The sequence below is a fragment of the Dromiciops gliroides genome, chromosome 4 (assembly GCF_019393635.1).
Source record: "Dromiciops gliroides isolate mDroGli1 chromosome 4, mDroGli1.pri, whole genome shotgun sequence".
NCBI lineage: Eukaryota > Metazoa > Chordata > Mammalia > Microbiotheria > Microbiotheriidae > Dromiciops > Dromiciops gliroides.
Window position 1 is genome coordinate 289,453,671 of NC_057864.1, and position 19,197 is coordinate 289,472,867.

Here is a 19,197-nt window from a genome sequence, read left to right on the forward strand (position 1 = left end):
GAAGCATTTTCCCATGTGGCGATTGATAGCTGTAATTTCTCCCTCTGAAAACTGCACGTCTATAACTTTTTTTAAAAAACTTTTTATCAATTGGGAAATAGCTCATTCTTATAAATTTGAATCAGTTCCATATACATCTTGGAAATGAGGTCTTTTTCAGAGAAACTTGCTGTAAATATTTTCCATGTTACTTGCATCTTTTATAATTTTAGATGAATTGATTTTGTTTATGCAAAATCTTTTCAGTCTTATATACTCAAAATTGTCTTCAGTGATTCTATGGTATGTTTAGTTATAATTAATTACCCGGGGCAGCTAGGTGGCACAGTGGATAAAGCACTGGCCCTGGATTCAGGAGTACCTGAGTTCAAATCCGGCCTCAGACACTTGACACTTGCTAGCTGTGTGACCCTGGGCAAGTCACTTTACCCTCATTGCCCTGCCCCAAAAAATAAATAAATAAAATAAGTAATTACCCATCCATAGATCTGAAAGGTAATTTCCTGAATCATTTTGGTTATACAGACTAGAGGTCTATTCAGGAAAACTAATGACTTGCATAACAGAATTCAGATTGGTGTCCCAGGCCTAACTTCTTAGTTCTTCATCAGTGTCTCCTCACTAATTGCATCTCTCAAGGCTCCATCCAGCCATTCAAGAAAGCAATTTGAAACTATATACCAAAAGTTATTTAATTGTGCATATACTTTGACTCTGTGATACCATTACCCAAAACGATCAAAGAAAGAGAAAAAAAGACCTATGTGTATGATAAAATATTTATAGTAGCCCTTTTTGTGGTGGCAAAGAACTGGAGCTGCCTATCAATCGGGAAATGGCTATACAAATTATGGTATATGAATGATGTTATACTATAGTTTCAGAAATACCTGGAAAGACTTACTTGTATGATGATGAAGAGTGAAATAAACAGAATTAGGAGAACAATTAATACAATAAAACATTATAAAGACAAACAACTTTGAAAGACATGAAGAACACTGTCATCAACACAAAGACCTATTATGATTCTAGAGGACCATGATCAAGTAAGTATGCTATCTACATTTCCTGACAGAGAGAGGATGGGCTTAGGGCACAGAATGATACATTTATTTAATGGATATAGGTTAATGAAGGAATTCATTTTCTTTGAGGATGCATATTGGTTAGGAAGGTTTTGTTCCTTTATTTTTCTCCACAATGGAAGACAAGAGAAGTAGGAGAGAGGGAAAATAGATTTCTGTTCACTGGGGGTGGGGGTAGTGGAGTAGACCTGTTCACAAGTGAATACTGTGCTTTATGGGGTATTTTGTTTGAATGTTTTTAACATTATATTACTAACTGATTGGGTTTTTTGTTTTTGTTTTTTTTTAGCAACAAACATTTATTTTATTTTTTCCAGTTACATGTAAGGGTAGTTTTCAACATTCATTTTCATAAGATTAAGAGTTCCAAATTTTTCTCCCTCCCTCCCTCCCTTTCCTCCCCCCTCCACAAGATCATAACTAGGTTATATACATACAATCCACAAGTGTTCTTTTTATCAGTTCTTTCTATGGGGGTGCATAGTAAGCTTCCTCATTAGTTCCTTGGGATTGTCTTGTATCATTGCATTGCTGAGAGTAGTTAAGTCATTCACAATTGCTCATTGAACAATACTGCTGTCACTATGCACAATGTCCTCCCAGCTCTGCTCACTTCACTATACATCGATGTTCATTAGTCTTTCCAGGTTTTTCGGGGATCAGCCTGTGCGTCATTTCCTGTAGCACAAGACCATTCCACTATAATCATATAGCACAGCCTTTTCCATCATTCCTCAATTGATGGACATTCCCTTGATTCTCAATTCTTGGCCTCCACCAAGAATTGCTATAAATATTTTTTTGTGCAATTTCCACCCCTTTTCTCTTTTTCATGATTACTATTGTTAACTATTTCCCTTCCATCCTATTCCCTTCCCCATGATATTCTATTATCCATCTTCTTTTATCCTATCACTCTTCAAATGTGATTTGCTTCTGTCTGTCCCCTCCCCCCACTCTGCCCTTCCTTCTTTTGCCCCTCTCTCTTTGTCCCCTTCCCCTCCTATTTCCTGCAGGGTTAGAGAGATTACTCCACCCAACTGAGTGTGTACATTATTCCCTCCTTGAGCCAATTCTAATGAGACTGAGGTCTTTGAGCCAATTTTGATGAGTGTTAGGCTCATTTACTGACCAGATTAAATAGATTACTCCACCCAGTTGGGTGTGTAAGTTAATCCCTCCTTGAGACAGTTCTGATGAGTTTAAGGTCTTTGAGCCTTTTCTGATGAGTGTAAAATTCATTTACTGCCCTGCTCCTCTCCCATCTCTTCCCCCACTCCACAAGCCTTTTCCTGTTTCTTTCATGTAGGATTTCACCTCTGCCCTTCCCCCTCCCCTAGTGCATTCCCTTCACCCCTCAATTTAACCCTAAAGATGTCATCACCTAGCTAGGTGACACAGTGGACAAAGCATCACCCCTGGACCCAGGGGGATCCCAGCCAAAACCCGGCCTCAGACACAAGACAGTCGCCCACTGTACAACCCCAGGTATGTCCCCCAGCTGCAATTTTTTATGGTTCTCTAGGGTCTTGTATTTCAAATTCAAATTTGCCATTCAGTTCAGGTCTTTTCATCTGAAAGTCTTCTTTTTCATTAAAGTCCCATTTTTTTCCACTGAAAGATTATGCTGAGTTTTGCTGGGTAGGTGATTCTTGGTTGTAATCCCATTTCCTTTGCCCTCTGTAATATCATATTCCATACTCTCCGGTCCTTTAATGTAGAAGCTGCCAGATCTTGTGCTATCCTGACTGGGGCTCCACAGTACTTGAATTCTTTCTTTTTGACAGCTTGCAATACTTTTTCCTTGACCTGAGAGCTCTGGAATTTGGCTATAATATTCCTAGGAGTTTTCCTTTTAGAATCTCTTTCTGGAGGTGATCTGTGGATTCTTTCAATTTCTATTTTAGCTGCTTCTTCTAGAATTTCCGGGCAATTTTCCCTTAGAATATCTTGGAAGATGGTGTCTAAGCTCTTTCCTTGATCATGGTTTTCAGGTAGACCAATAATTTTCAAATTATCTCTCCTGGACCTATTTTCCAGGTCAGCAGTTTTTCTCAGAAGATATTTCACATTGCCCTCTATTTTTTTATTCATTTGGATTTGCTTTATTGTGTCTTGGTTTCTCATAAAGTCACTGGCTTCCATTTGTTCAATCCTAATTCTTAGGCAATTATTTTCATCAGAGAGCTTTTGTACCTCCTTTTCCATTTGGCCAATTTGACTTTTCAAGCTGTTGACTTTTTTCTCATGTCTTTCCTGCATCACCCTCATTTCTCTTTCCATTTTTTCCTCTACCTCTCTAACTTTATCTTCAAAGTCCTTTTTGAGCACCTTTATGGCCTGAGACCAATTCATATTTTTCTTAGAAGCTTTAGACATAGGGGTGCTGATGTTGACCTCTTCCTCTTAAGGTGCCCCATGGTCTTCCTTGTTACTGAAGAAACTTTCTAGGGTCCTCACCTTTCTCTGTCTGCTCATCTTGCCTTTCTTTTACTAGACTTTTAGCTCCTTAAAGTGGGGCACTGTTTCCAGGCTGTAGTATCCCAAGCTTGAGAAGTCCCAGGTGGTATGATTTAAGGAGGATCAGGTTCTTCACTCACCTGGCCTATTCCCTGGTCTGTAGATGACCCCAGACCAACTTGCTAATCTACCAGCTTTGTGTGTTGTGGTTGTCAGCTCTGACGAGCCTGTGCCCCTCCCCTACCTGGGCCACTGTTACTCAAGTCTATCTCCTGGTTCTCAGCAGGGGTGAAAAACCCAAGTTCTGCCTCAGCACCAGCATAGACCCCTGTAGTCTCTCCCCTGCCCAGGGCTCAGCCCTCTCCCCAGACTGTGAGCTTAGTTCTAGACAACAGTGGCACTTCAGCTGATTCAGAGGCTCTGGGGGTCTCCTTCTCTGGTGAGGCCTTCCTGGGACTGGATCTGTGTCAGGGTGACTGTGGGGTTGGGCTCAACTCCTGTATCAGCACAGCCAGCTCCCTCCTTCTGACCTTCCAAGCCGTTCTTGGTTAGAAGATGATTTTAGCACATTCTTCTGTGAGTTTTGCTGCTCCGGGCATTTTCCTATGGCGTTATTTGGATGTTTTTTGGAGAGATAGTGTCATGAGTTCAAGAAATCACTGCCTTTCCCCCGCCATCTTGGCTCCAGGAACACCAGTTTTCTTACTAACTGATTGTTAAAAAAATCACAACTTTATAAAACTATATTGGTTTCCTTCCTATTTAATATCTTAATGCTTTAGAAAATGTTAGTAAGAAAAGTTAGTAAGTTTGAATATAAAAATTATTATATTATGATTCTGGATAAGTAATAATACCAAGTGATTTCATTTATAGCACTCATTTTTTAAAATATAGTTTTCCTCATTCTTTTTTTTTTCCCTTTAGTTTGATATCAACACCATGCCAAAGAGTTCAAATGAAAATTTTAACTCCAAAACATTTATGAGTAAAGCCTCAAAACACAGTTTGGCCAGAAGTTTAACTCGAATGTAAGTAAGAGATAAAGCATGAGTTTAAAAAAAAGAGAAAAGCACATTTAAGGAAAAAAATTTGGAAAAGAAATGGGAGCTTTCAAAGAAAGAAATGGAAAGGCAATAAACAGACTGGCACAAGAGGTTCAAAACCTCTTGCTTTGAGTAACAACAAATTTGCTGAAAATTAGAACCAACTAAATAGAAGTTAATGACTCCATGAGACAAGAAATATTAAAACAAAGTCAAAAGACAGAAAAAATAAAAGAAAATGTAAGATTATTCATAGCAAAAACAACCAACCTGGAAATCAGATTGAGAAGTAATTTTAGAATCACTAGAGTACCTGAAAGCCATGACCAGACATCATATTTAAGAAATTCTTTAAGAAAACTCCTCAACCATCTGAGAAACAGAGGCCAAAATGGAAATAGAATTTGATGGTAACCTGAAAGAAACTGCAAAATGTAAACCCAGAAGGAATATAACAGCAAAATGAAGAACGTCTAGGTCAAAGAAACACTATTGCAAGCAGCCAGAAAGAAAGAATTCTGGTACCAAGGTGCCATAGTCAGTATTACAAGTGATTTAGCAGGCCCCACTATAAAAGATATTCCACAAGGCAAAAATTATAGACTTACAGCTAAAAATAACTTATCTAGAAAAACTGAATATAATCATATAGGAGGAAAAAATAGTCCTTGAATAAAACAGAGGACTTCTAAGCATTCTTTCTTTCTTCTTCTTTTTTTTTGGGGGGGCAATGAGGGTTAAGTGACTTGCCCAGGGTCACACAGCTAATAAGTGTCACGTGTCTGAGGCTGGATTTGAACTCAGGTCCTCTTAAATCCAGGGCCGGTGCTTTATCCACTGAGCCACCTAGCCGCCCCAGCATTCTTGATGAAAAGATCAGAAATGCATAGACATTTTGAAGAACAAATAAGGAGTCAAGAGAAATATAAAGAGAAACAACCATAAGGGACTAAAGAAGAATAAATCGTTTCTATTCTAATATGGAGACAGGCTATACATACATACATCCACATATGTGTGTGTATATAAATATATACATACATACATACATATACATGTTATTTTTCCCCAACTCCATTATCAGTCTATTATCATCAGGACTCATAAAGGTTGTCTGATTAGACAGAAGGCCTTTGAGTGGTTCTGTTATATCTTGATACTATTAAGAGACGAATGAAAAGATAGGGCAAGAGGAATATACTCGGGATTGGGGAAGGGTCAGGGAGTTTGTGAGAGGAACAAGGGAGAAAATATCATTCCTAAATGAAGGGCACAAGTAGTAGTCTATAAAAACAAGGAGGAAAGGATGAGGGGAGTGGCTGACATATTTCCCTCTCAACTAAACTGGTCAAAGAAGGGAAGAATACATATACTTGCAGAGTTGGGTATAGAAAAAGGGATACAGGAGTAAAAGGGAAGAAAAGAGACAGGAATAAGGGTAAAGACAGGAAGAAAACAGGGAAGGTAGATTAAAGGACAGACTGGTCCTAAGCAAAAAAATTCTAAGTATTTACAAAAATATCTAAAGCTATTTTTGCAGTGGCAAAGAATTGGGACCCAGCTGGGAAATGGCTAATCAAGTTATGGCATGTAAATGTGATATAAATATGATGGAATTGCAATAAGAAATAATGATGGGGATGGTCCCTGAGAAACCCAGGAAGATTTGTATGAATTGGTACCAAGTGAAATAAATACATCCAGGAGTACAATTTATAGTGACAATAATATTAGAAAGACAAACAACTGAAAGATTTGAGAACTCTGATCACAATGACCAATCACAATTCCAGATGACTTAGGGTAAAACATGTTATCTGCCCTCCTGATGGAGAGGTAAAGGACTCAGGGTACAAAATGATTACGTAGAGAGGAAGAAAGAGGACAGGAGAAAGAACAGATTTTTGCTGATTGAAAAAAATTCATTAAAAAAATAAGGAAAGTCATGGAGAAACATGAGATAGATTTCTATGTAGATGGAGCACTTAGTAGACTATTTTAGCTATGATACACATTGTGCAAAAGAAAGTAATGTGTAATAACCAGGGAAAGCTCCAGATTATGAACAACTCTGAATGTTGAATAGCATTTGTATTATATCATATTATATCCTAAGAGACACTGTAGCTTCTTAAGCAGAGAAGTGACATGGTCAAGCTTGAACTTCAAGAATATTAATTTGGAGGACAGGTTGGAAAGGAGAGAGAAAGAATGCAAAGAAGCTATTGAAAGAAATGAAATGAGATCTTGAACTAGGGTGGTTGTGGTGTGAGTAAAGAGAAGAGATTCAAGAGATATTGTAGAGGCAGAAGTGACAGAACTGGCGAATGACTAGACATGGGGATAAGAGAATGAAGAATCAAAGGTGATCCTCAAAATTAAGACACCAAGCCTTTTCAAAGGAAGTTGAAAATTAGGAGTAGATACATTCTGTTTTGGACATCTTGAGTTTGAAAAGACCATGGAATATTTCACTATAAGTGCAAAACAGGCAGAGATGTAGGACTAGAGCAGAAGAGAAATGTGAGGATTCCTAGATGTAACGATTGGAATAACGCCACCTGCTGGATACTTACTGTAGAAGAGTTCTGCCCATGAAGGGAAGGTCTTTGAGGGCAAGACCAGGAGTCAGGAAGTGACGCGGGCTAGTGGGAGGAGGAAGGAAGAGACTGGCGCTCAGGCTCGCTCTTTTTCCTGAGGACGCTGGCGGAGAAGGGAGCTAGAAATGTGCTCTCCCTTTAATAGATAGGAATCTAGGCCTCTCTCTCTCTCTTTACCAAATTCTTATTCTCCTTAATAAATGCTTAAAAACCTAACTCTTGCTAAAGCTTATAATTTATTGGCGACCACTCATTAGATATTTTAGACAGTTTAGCTAGAATTTTAACCCTTAACAGATGGCTGACCACGAAGAGGAAAGCTGAACCTCACTTCTGATCTTCCGGTTGGGTAAGAAATTTCCCTTACCCTTTAAAACTGCTAAGTACTGGTGTACTGGCTGTGTTTTCCTTTAAATTTTTTCGAATGGACCTTTTAAACTCCCTAATTATCCTATTTTGATTTTAGTCTGTTTAACCAGACAAATGGGAGATAAGATCATGTTAATACTTTGTTTTTGTGGATTTTCTATTTTTCTTTTATTTTGTTAAAAGAGCCAGCAACTTACTCACACAAGGAAATATCTCTCCCTCTCCCAACCATGCTTTTTCAGAGAAATCTGAAGAGATTCCTGCAGCTTTTCCAGTCTAACACTAATTGTTGCTCTAATTTGCATGCCTGGAGGCAATGACCCACCCTCTAGAAGCTTTTAATCCCCTAGCACCTGGAGGCAAAGTGGGGGAAGAGGAATCCAGGCCTGAGTTCAAAATCAAGTCTGATTCAAATTGCTCTGGTCCCTCCCCTCCTCTCCAGACCCCACCCTCTACTCCTCCTATGGCCAAGCCCATAGCTTCCCCTGCCTGGGAAGTCCAGAGATCTGGTACGCATGCTCAACTTTTTCTACCTGCATTTGCAGCTTCAGGCTCAGCCCTTCCCCGGCCTGGCTGTGCTTCTGAAACAACCTTAGAAAACCCTTTAAATTCCAGATATGCTCGATTTGTTCATAATTTTGCTAACCTGCTTTTGTCTTTAATTAGTAATCTTATAAAGCATTTGTATGGTGAAAAGACTGACAGACAATATAGAGGGGTTAAAGAAGAAAAACTTAAGCCGAATAAGAATGACAATCATCAACATAGTTCAAGACTCTGCTTCTTTTGCCATGGAAGGGTATATATTTTACAGAAATGTAGAAGTAAGCAGCAAGGTATTGATATGAGTATTGGGGATTTTAGATATCGGAATCAAAAGTGTTCTAAATTCACTCAGATTATTAATAGTATCAGTTCAGAGGTTACATAGGATTTCTATACTATTACATATACATTTTGAAATTAATGGTATGGGTTTATTTTCATAGAGATTTTCATGCTTTTGAGATTGTGTTTTATATTTAGTTTTTAAAACAAGGAGAATATTTGTAAAAGCTTTTTATAGTCATGTGATCAAGTTTATATTTTATAATACTCTTATTGATATTAAGTTCATATTCATTTAGATTTCCTTAGTTTGAATTTCACTGTATTTTTATTGTTCCATGTGTATTTTCTTCTATTCATTTGTCTATCTAATTTTGAACATTGCAAGATGGTTTTGATTTTATTATACAATGTTAATTCTAGGAGTATTGTGCTCCCATATTCTGAGTTATTTGTTTTTGTTATTTTTTCTCAACTGATTATTTGATCAAACTCTTTAAAAGCATTTCCCTTGCAAATTGTTTGCCATGGCAAGTGTAAATTGATTCTAGAAGTATTATTTTTGATAAGCATATTCCAAAAAAAAAAAAAAGAGGGAACATTTGTAAAAGTTTTCTTTTTTCAAAAAAAAAAAAGTTCTTTGAGATTCTGTTGTGCTTTAACTTGTATTTAAGTATGTTTCTGATTTTTCACAAAAGTAATTGTATACTAAGTAAAAAAAAAGGGGGGTATTATTTGAAATTGTTGCATAATTATATATTGTGTTCTGAGTCAAGATGTATTCACATTTTTTGCAATCATTTATTAGCCTCATTTTTAAATCCATATGAGACTTGGATTATGGGAACTTATCATTTAAGACATTATTGCCTTTATTCTGAGTTATCAGATGCCAGTTGGCCAAGATGCCATCCAATCACAAGAGAATACATGCAAGAGCAGACACTGAACTGTCACATGAGGGGGAGACATGCATGAAGTCAAGGTATGGCCGAGGGGAACGGCTTTTGACTAATGTTGAGGTTGGATTCTCTTGGTTTAATATTTTATTTTATTTTTCCCCACAATATTGTACAGATGGCTGGAAGTATTCATCCCACCCATCTCACTTCTACACCTGGCTTCCATGCTCCCTCCTATATGCCTGATGCCATGGACATCTCAGTCCCATGCATCTGATTAAGTCTGACTCAGTTTCTTCCAATATGTTCGGTGGCATGGACATATATTCCATCCACCTATTTTAAGCCTGGCATACTGTATGGGCAGTACATATTGCTCAAGTGTGGGAATGCTCATATCCCATCATTTCTCTGTTCTTTTATGGTAACCCCCCATAATTATCTCAGGTGTCATGATAAATTACAGTGTTGAATTTGGCCTTGACACCTGTTACCAATTAATATTAGATTTTTTAATTTCTCATAATGGCATGAGGATAATTAGGCAGATGATGCAAAAAGTGATAAAACAAAGATAAAAATTATTTTATTAATTAATATTGCAGCAATTGTCTTCTCAATTACCCTCCATAAGGGGGGGACTATAGTAATATTATAATTTAAAGAATGGTTCAATTTTGTTTTATTATATGTTTCATGTGTAACAACTAAGATTCTGAATTCCCTTAGACATGTTTTTGAGAACTTTCATTGTTTGGATTTGATTATTGACAAAGCTATTTTAAAGTTGTGTTAAGCTCAATTTTGTAGGAAATTTTCCTGGCTGATTACCAGCATCCACACATCAACCCCTGAAAAGACTTCCATTCCACGACTACACCTAGAGGACATCTGAGAAAAGACTTTCAGAGACTTTAAATGAACAGTTTTGATTTGTTGTTTTTGTTGTTTTTTTTCTCTTTCTGTTATAATATACACCATCTGTAACATGTATTCTCTGCAGAGGCCCTCCCTTTGCAAGACTAATGTCAAAGCGTCGGTTCATGAGGACAAAAAAAAAATCGCCCCTCTGGACAAAACTTCCCTCTCTTCCTTTTCTATATTGTTCACATATTATTAGTTAGCAATAGTTATTATATTCTTTTTACTGTTCCGTCAAGGAAATATTTTGTTTCTTGAGGAACAACAGGGGGGACTGTAACGATTGGAATAACGCCACCTGCTGGATACTTACTGTAGAAGAGTTCTGCCCATGAAGGGAAGGTCTTTGAGGGCAAGACCAGGAGTCAGGAAGTGACGCGGGCTAGTGGGAGGAGGAAGGAAGAGACTGGCGCTCAGGCTCGCTCTTTTTCCTGAGGACGCTGGCGGAGAAGGGAGCTAGAAATGTGCTCTCCCTTTAATAGATAGGAATCTAGGCCTCTCTCTCTCTCTTTACCAAATTCTTATTCTCCTTAATAAATGCTTAAAAACCTAACTCTTGCTAAAGCTTATAATTTATTGGCGACCACTCATTAGATATTTTAGACAGTTTAGCTAGAATTTTAACCCTTAACATAGACTATTGTCGGTCAAGAGATAATAGTTAAACCCATGGAAGTTAATAAGATCACCAACAGAATGTAGAAAGAAAAGGACCCTTGTAGTATACTAGCACATAAGAAATGGCACATGGATTAGTATCCGGTAAAGGAGACAAATAAGGAGCAGTCAGACAGTCATTGGAAACATACTGAAATACAAAGAAAAAATAGAGGATACAGGCAAAGATTTGACAAATGGGCAAGGATCCTGAAGAGTCACTGAAGTAAAAAGGAAGATTTAGAAAGGGGAAGAAGATAAATCACCAAGGTGCTGTTAAATAGTAGTCAAACTTTAAATTACTATTACACAATGGCTTGTTGAACCTTCATCACAAGGTCTAAGTTTTGCTGAGAATATACTACTATATTTTACTAAAAGAGGGTAGAGGAAAAATCAGTAACCATTCAGAATTAACATTTATCTGTCACATTCTTAAAAATAGGGAAAGAAAGAATTTATAAGTGGTCCACCCAAAAGTCACTGCGGTATCTGAAAACTCAAAGTCAAAATATTAAGTCGAATCAAAATCTTTATTTCCTATTTTTGCTCCTTTGCAGATGTGAAAAGGAATTGCCAACAACTTTCTTATGAAAATCTATATGAAATTCTCTAAAATTAAACCCAAATCCTTTCATCTTTCCTCATTTTCCAATCACTTTGGTCACACTTCTCTGTACCATCTAATTGTTATAGTTTTTATGGAAATGTTATGGAAATGACATTACAAAAGATGTGTTACCATCAACTTGGGGTTCTTGGACATCAATGACCACTGCGCTTTTTCATCTGACTTGTAGATGAAACCTATGTGTGCTGTCTTCCCCAAATGGAGTGTGTGCTCTTTGAGAAGAGAGACTGTCTTGCTTTTCAATTAATTTCCAACACCTAACACAGTGTTTTATACATATGTACTAAATGAATGTTTTTAATTATTTTATATCCTTTTGATGTCATTATTGGCCCAAGCTCTAGATATTCTAACAGGAACAAAATATTCATTTCTTAACTTATGTCAAACATTTAAAATATCAACAGAGTATTGTTATCTCATGTTTTCAACAGCTCTTAGTTGATGGTTAACTATAACATTTCCCACCTTCAGATCTTTTACTAAACCAATGTCTTTCCCATGTGAAAAAAAAAAGCGTTTTGTGTTTTGATGTCTAAAGTTTCCCATTGTCACTATTTAATTTAATGCTATTTCAAAAAAAGATCATTTTCTATGCATGTGTAATAGAATTATGGAGAACATGGGACATATGTACATGTAAACCCTCCAATGGGATTTATTAGTTTTATAGAGCTGGAAACTAAAGAACAGTAACTGGTAGTTAATAGTCCCATTTTAAAGTATTTGCTAATCATTAATCAATTGGTTTGTTGAATCTTCATTTCGAGGTCTAAGTATTGTTGATGATATATAATATTTGCTACAATATTTAATATAGTGAGCCAACCTCTTAAGTGGAAAATGTTGCAAAAAGTAACAGCAAATGGGAAGCTCATTTAAAACTCTTGATACTATTTTTTAAAAAGAAAGATATATAAGGGCTCTTAATCTATGAATACCATTACAAAGACCTTTATTATTTTTGGAGGGGCTGGATTTAAACTTCATAATATGAAAATACAATGTTTTAAAATGAAATAGTAAATGTAATCTTGGTAAAGAATCACTGTAATAAGAACATGGAAAACAATAATACCTATTCTTGAAAACTGTTCTAAGTGACTGAAGACAATTCTCATTAAAACGATTAAATTAACATTTTCATCTCTGTATACAAGTTGAATTTCACTAAATACAAAGAAATCCCCAAAAAAATACCCGATTTTCCTATATTCCACAAATCCCAGGACTATTTTAATTTTTGGAAAGAACTTTTTTTTTTTAATTTAAACTTTGAAGAAAAAAAGCTAATGAAGTTTTTTTTATTTTTAAACAGAAATACTACCTTTTACAGACACATACAAAACATTCATTGCTTACCACTGCCCTCTAGTGAATTCCCTCCAGAAGTAATTAAGATTGAGGTTGTTGAAAACAGTCAATTTTTAATGTTTCTCAGTCTGCACAACAACCTCCCTGACTGTATTTATCTCAAATGTAAAAGAAATCACCAAAGTACTTTAAAAATTAGTTTAACATATATTCTTTGCCTTACAGCTTTCACTAGAAGATAAAAACACACCTTCAGTTGCAAATATAAATGGAGAAGTATCTTCTTGAATGAAAAAGTAGTTGAATGCTCTGTTGAACAAACCCAGTTAGATATGTATAATATCAAAAGTGAAATATCCTATGAGATCAAGATGAATAGTCCATGTTCTATTTAATCATCTCAGATATTAGCAATAACTTCTTAGTAGAAATCACTTTGCTTCAGCAGGGTAACATTTTCCCTTACTTTCCCTTTTTTTAAAGCTAGCATTTATATAGTGGTTTTAGAATTACATCATGTATTTTCATTTAGTACTCACATCAACCCTGTGAGGTGGGTTATTCTTATTTTATAGATAAAGAAACTAAGGCAGGCTAAGGCAAAGTGACTTGCCCAGGGTCACATTAGCTAGTATGCATCTGGAGGCAGGAACAAGTCTTTCTGACACCAAATTCAGAGCTCTTTGTTAAATACTTCAGATGTAAAATCACATTTATAGTTAAGAGGTCAGTGTTTATTTCACCATGATAATATGTATTTAGATTCTCATGCTATAAGTTAAAAAGATGAAAGTTAATACTATGAATATAATCTGTTACTTTACTATCCTTATGATCTTAACCAATGAATACTGCTTATAATAAGACAACATAAATAAATCTATACCTCATTCTTCCCCAACAGTTATGCTAATCAATTTCTTCCCAAAGACTTTTCTAGAATTATATCAGTGAAGTAATATTTTTTGTGATAGATTAGAAATCCAAACAATTGGGATTTTCTTGTGATTAGTGTATTTTAAAATTGCTTTTGATATTACTAAACTAATAGCTATAATGATCCTATCTTTTCTTCCTCTTCAACCTTCAAAGTATTTCAAGGACTTTCTGAGCAACTCCAGTAAAATATCCCTAATATTAAAAGTAAAGGTTAACAGTCTTTTCTATCTATACTGTTAGTCATCACCTCAACATGAGCATCTTATTCTAGAACAAACTATGTTGATTTCTGAAAGAAAGACACAGTACCGTATAGTGGGCAAAAGGCTGATCTCAGTCAGGAAGACCCCTGGGTTAAATTCATGACTCTCATACATAATACCTTTAATCCTTAGGAAACTCTTTAAGAAAATAAATCAGTTGGTCAGTCGCAAGTACTTATTCTTATTAAGCCTTTTACTCTGTCAGGAACTGTGATAAGCATTGCGAATATAAAAACAGGAAAAACCAGAATTTCTTAACTCAAGAAACTCATGTTTCTAATGGGGGTGAAAACATGTAAATAACCTAGGTAAAAACAAGATATATTCAGAGTAGAAGGAATTTAATCTCAAAAGATAGGCACAAAGGAGGAAAATGAAGAAAACTGGAAAGCGCTCCAACAGAAAGCTGGCTTTGAATTAACTCTTGAAGATGTTAGGAAAGCAAGGATGAGAGGTAAGAGAGGACATTCCAAAGCAGAGGAGATGGAGAGTCACAGAGATGAGACAGGGAGTGTTCTGTGGTGAGGAAACACGTAGGCCAAAGTAGCTGGATCACAGAGTACACAGAGGGAAATAAATATAAGGATACTAGAAAGGTAGGAAAGGATCAGGTTGTAAAGGATTTTAAATGTCCAATAAAGAAATCTATATTTGATCATGGAGGTGAAAGGGAATCAATGGAGCTATTTGAATGGGGTAAGATGGGGGATAGGAAGGAAGGGAAGATGATATAGGAAGACTTGTGTTAGGAAAATCATTGTGGCAGATGAGTAAAGGGTGGAAAGGGGGGAATAGGGAGAGATGGAGATCTGAGGCACAAATATCAACCAGAAGGTTACTGAAATAGTTTAGGCAAGAGGTCAAAAGGCTAACTAGGGTTGTGGCTGTGTTCATATATAAGAAATACTGTGAAGATAGAAATTATATGATTTGACAATAGATGATGTATAATGGAGTTTTTGGAAGTAAGGAATCAAGGATGACATTGTGTGAACTTGGGTGAACCAGAGGTTCAGAGCAAAAGTCAAACAAAAATTTTCTAAATATCTTTGTTGCTTAGTCTGGAATAGAACCTTTTTTCCCCATATAAGCTCTATGCTTTATTTTTTTTAAAACATTCAACACTCTGACAATAACCCTTCAGCCTAGTAACCAACGATGTATATGTTACCTAGATATTACATGAATTTTCAACGTGTCTACTTGGTTGGTACTAAAAAAATTTAAATATTGGTGTAATTATTTCTGATTAGAAGCTATATGTGTTAGCTAAAAACAGTGTTAAACCAAGTATAAATTTAAACTAACAGTAATAAGCAGGTAAATATGATGTATTGTTTTATTTTTCTAAAATTGAATGTCTAATTGTTTAGCTATTTTTATAAATCACAAAAGAGTTGTCATAATTTTAATTAAATTTAAATAATCAACTAATTTTTAGGCCACGTTAAGTTTTGAAATAAGTGATGCATAACTTAGGATCCATACTTGTGTAACGATTAGAGTAACGCCACCTGCTGGAGAGTTACTGTAGGAAAGCTCCGCCATGAGGTGAAGGCATCTGAGGGCAAGCCACATGGCTTTTCTTTGGCGTCAGGAAGTGACATTTGCTTGTGGGTACTGTCTATCAAAGCTACCAGCCAATTAGCTTGGAGCTATGTGTGCATGTAGATGGGATGTTCTGAGTTTCACAGGAAGCTGGTGGGAGGAAGAAGGGGTGAGGCTGGCTCTCTTGCTCTTTTTCATGAGGACTCTCGTGGAGAGCGAAGCTAGAGACATTAGCTCCCAGAGATAGAAAGCTGAATTTAGGCCTTTTCTCTCTCTCTTCACCAAATTTTTATTCTCTTTAATAATAATGCTTAAAAGTCTAACTCTTGCTAAAGCTTATAATTTATTGGCAACCACTCATTAGATATTTTAGACAGACTAGCTAGAATTTTAGCCCCTTACACTTAGCTGACATATATAAGACATTCTTTCCCTGAGTCCTGATATTTTAGATTACTGATATTACAATAAAAAGTAGTATTTTCCCTTTTGAGAATTGATTATTCTAAGTACCAAATTATTCAACATATTTTTTTTAACTTCTCACTCCCATCTATTTATTTATTTTTTTTAGTGAGGCAATTGGGGTTAAGTGACTTGCCCAGGGTCACACAGCTAGTAAGTGTTTAAGTGTCTGAGGCCGGATTTGAACTCAGTACTCCTGACTCCAGGGCCGGTGCTCTATCCACTGTGCCACCTAGCTGCCCCTACTCTCATCTATTTCAAAGAACTTTTAAACTGATGTATTCTACTTCCCACAATATTTCATTCATCTTCTCTTACGTGGGAATTTATTGTGATTTGGGAACCCTGCCTTTTGGCTGAGATTAAAAGCCTTAGGCCCTCAGGGTTTTTTCTGTGTAAGAGGGGCTGGGCCCCTCCCCCTCCGCTTCAGCCAAGCTGAAAAGCCCCGTGGGCCTTACAGGACACCAGGCCTGATGGCTGGGAAAAAGCCCCAGATCCCTCTGCCCTGAGGGATCTACCCCAGAGATACTGGGCTCATCTAGGCTAGCCTCTGATGTAGCCCATATGGAGGTCCTAGGCACACAGCAGGGGGCATGGGTCCCTCGAGCCCTGGGTATGGTATGTACAGGAGACTTGAGCCCACCCTGGTCGCAGCCCTAGCGCAGCCAAGGGATTAGCTTGGCGTGTGCAGGGGCACAGGGGTTTGAGGGGAGGAGAAGGAAGATATATACTGGGGAGTTAGACAGTAGGGGAGGACGGACAGAGAGAGACACAAGGGTTCAGCGTGACAGTACAGAAAGGGGGGTTTCGCAAAGGAGACTGAGCAGGAGAGGACGGACAGAAGTAGGACACCGGAGGACTAGAATGGAAGGAGGTCAGTGAGAGAAGAGATGCAGGGGGTTCGCAACAGGATAGAGTTAGAGTCAACAAAGCAAAGGGGGCTTGAGTTAGAAGAAAGGAGCGGAGCAGTGAAGCAAGGGCTTTCAGTGAGGGGGGATGCTAGACAGAAAGGGGGAAGGCTAGAAGAAGGTCCATTGGTACGCAGGAGGATGCTAAGAAGGACGGTAAAGAGTAAGCACAAGCAGTGGCAGGAGGGAGACGTGCGGAAAGCAGTCAGATCTGGTATAATGTTGCATTTCTTATCTCTTACATTTATTTTTATAAATAAACCCTGCTTTGATTATTTAGTTAAGAGGCTTCTTAATCATTTGCTTATCAATTTGGGAGCGGAGGCAGTGTGGAGAAATTTTTTAAAGGCCCTAAACAGATTGGCCTTAGGAAATTATAGCAGTCAGATAGCCAGATAGTCACAAGTCAACAGATTAGGCCCCCAGTAAGATTGGGCCCCCTAAGTAAGTTAAAAATATTTTACACTTATCTTCCACTCTTCAAATACTCACATATAAGATAAATTCTTGGCAGGACAGGAAGCATTTAAATAATCTACCAACTTCCTTCTGCTAGATTCTACTATTTATTTGTCAAACAAGAATGGACTGCAGCAAAGTGGAAGACTCACAGAAGCTTGGTCAAGTTTAGATTTTGTTGCTATTACCTTTAAATAATTAGGAAACTGATAGGGTATTTGTGCCTGCCACATAGTAGGTGCTTAATAAATGCTTGATGACTTACCAACTTGCACTGTGCTAAGTGCTAGAGATGTAAAGAAAAGCAAAAACATGGTCACTGTTCTGAAGGAGCTCACCTTCTAAAAGGAGAGTCAGCATGCAAATAACTAAGTACATACAAGGTATATACAAAGTAGAAAGAAGGGAAAAGGCATTTAGTAAGTACCTAGTGTAAGCAAAGCCTTGTGTGAAGTGCTAAATATTATTTAATATGAATACATGTAAATTAATCTCAGAAGGAAGACATTGAGAGGGGATGCATGTAGGGGACAAAAATCAGGACAGAACTAGGAAATAGATGGGATATTGCAAGAAATGACAAATATAACAAATACAGAGAAGGAAAAGCTTACATGAATTGATGCAAAGTAAAATAGAGCTAAGAAAAAAATACATATAATGACTACAATAACATAAATGGAAGGAATAACAACTATAAAATAACAGAGAGTAAATGGTGTAAAATTATAAAAACCAAGCTTAGTCCCAAAAAGGAAACTTAGGTATCAGATAGATAGTATCTCCACTTTCTTTGCAAGGGGGTGAAGGTTCCATAGGTATGGGATATTAAATATGATATTACATTTTTAAGTGTGTTAGGTTTTTGCTGAGTTTTTTGCTCCTCTTTTGCTTTTTATAATATATTCTTTGTAAGGGACTGCTATAAGCCATGTTATATGGGAAGAGAAGGAGGGATCTGGGGGAAATCTAAATGTATCAATACAAAATTTAAAAAATATCCTTTGTTTAAAAAAAGATGTTATTTAAAGGCCAGTATTTTATGAGAGAGTTCTTTGTCAGGTTGGAAAAGTTTACTTTCTAACAAAGAAAAAAATCTAGCATAATCTCTCTAACGAGTGAAAAACAGGCTTTTCTGGTCTGATAACTAGAATTACTCTCAAATCTTTTAAATGTTTTGTTCCCTCAAGACGATAAAGAGAGTAATTGCTTGGAAGTTACGCTGAAAAGACACAAAAAGATCAAAGAAGTTATTAAATGTTTTAGAAAAATACAAAACCAATTATGTTCATCTTTCAAGGACAAGTTAAATGAGATACACAAAAATCACTCAAAAATTAATCTGCCTATCATACTGAAAGTAATATATTATTCTGCCATGCATTCAAATTGCAACTTATAGTTGATGACTATTGTACTAATACAGGAGGTTAGATAAAATCATTTCAGTGTAAAACGCATTAATAAAAATATAGATGCAAACTATATCATCTGTAAAATTGCTGCATAGTACTACTGCATCAATTTTTCATATTATCATCAGGCTCCATGTTTAGAGATAGATCAAGGTGGACATGGAAATACACAAGCACCATCAGAATCATGTATGTTTAATAGAAAGTTTTATGGTTTGGGTTTTTTTTCTATTTTAGTAAAATGTGATATCTTATAGTACTGTAAGATGTAAGATTTGTTCCTAATTCAGTCTAAAACTTATTAAGATTTGTGATGTTTAAAATCTAGCCTAGAGTTCCAGCCTGGTTGGTTTCTTCCTCAAGTCCTCCTCCAGGAGCCTGCTT

General features: G+C 36.6%; 1 protein-coding gene across 1 annotated transcript in view; it reads right to left on the reverse strand.

The window, feature by feature from the left end:
* Positions 1-19,197, reverse strand: part of LMBRD1 (LMBR1 domain containing 1) — a 198,061-nt gene that overhangs the window by 80,769 nt on the left and 98,095 nt on the right.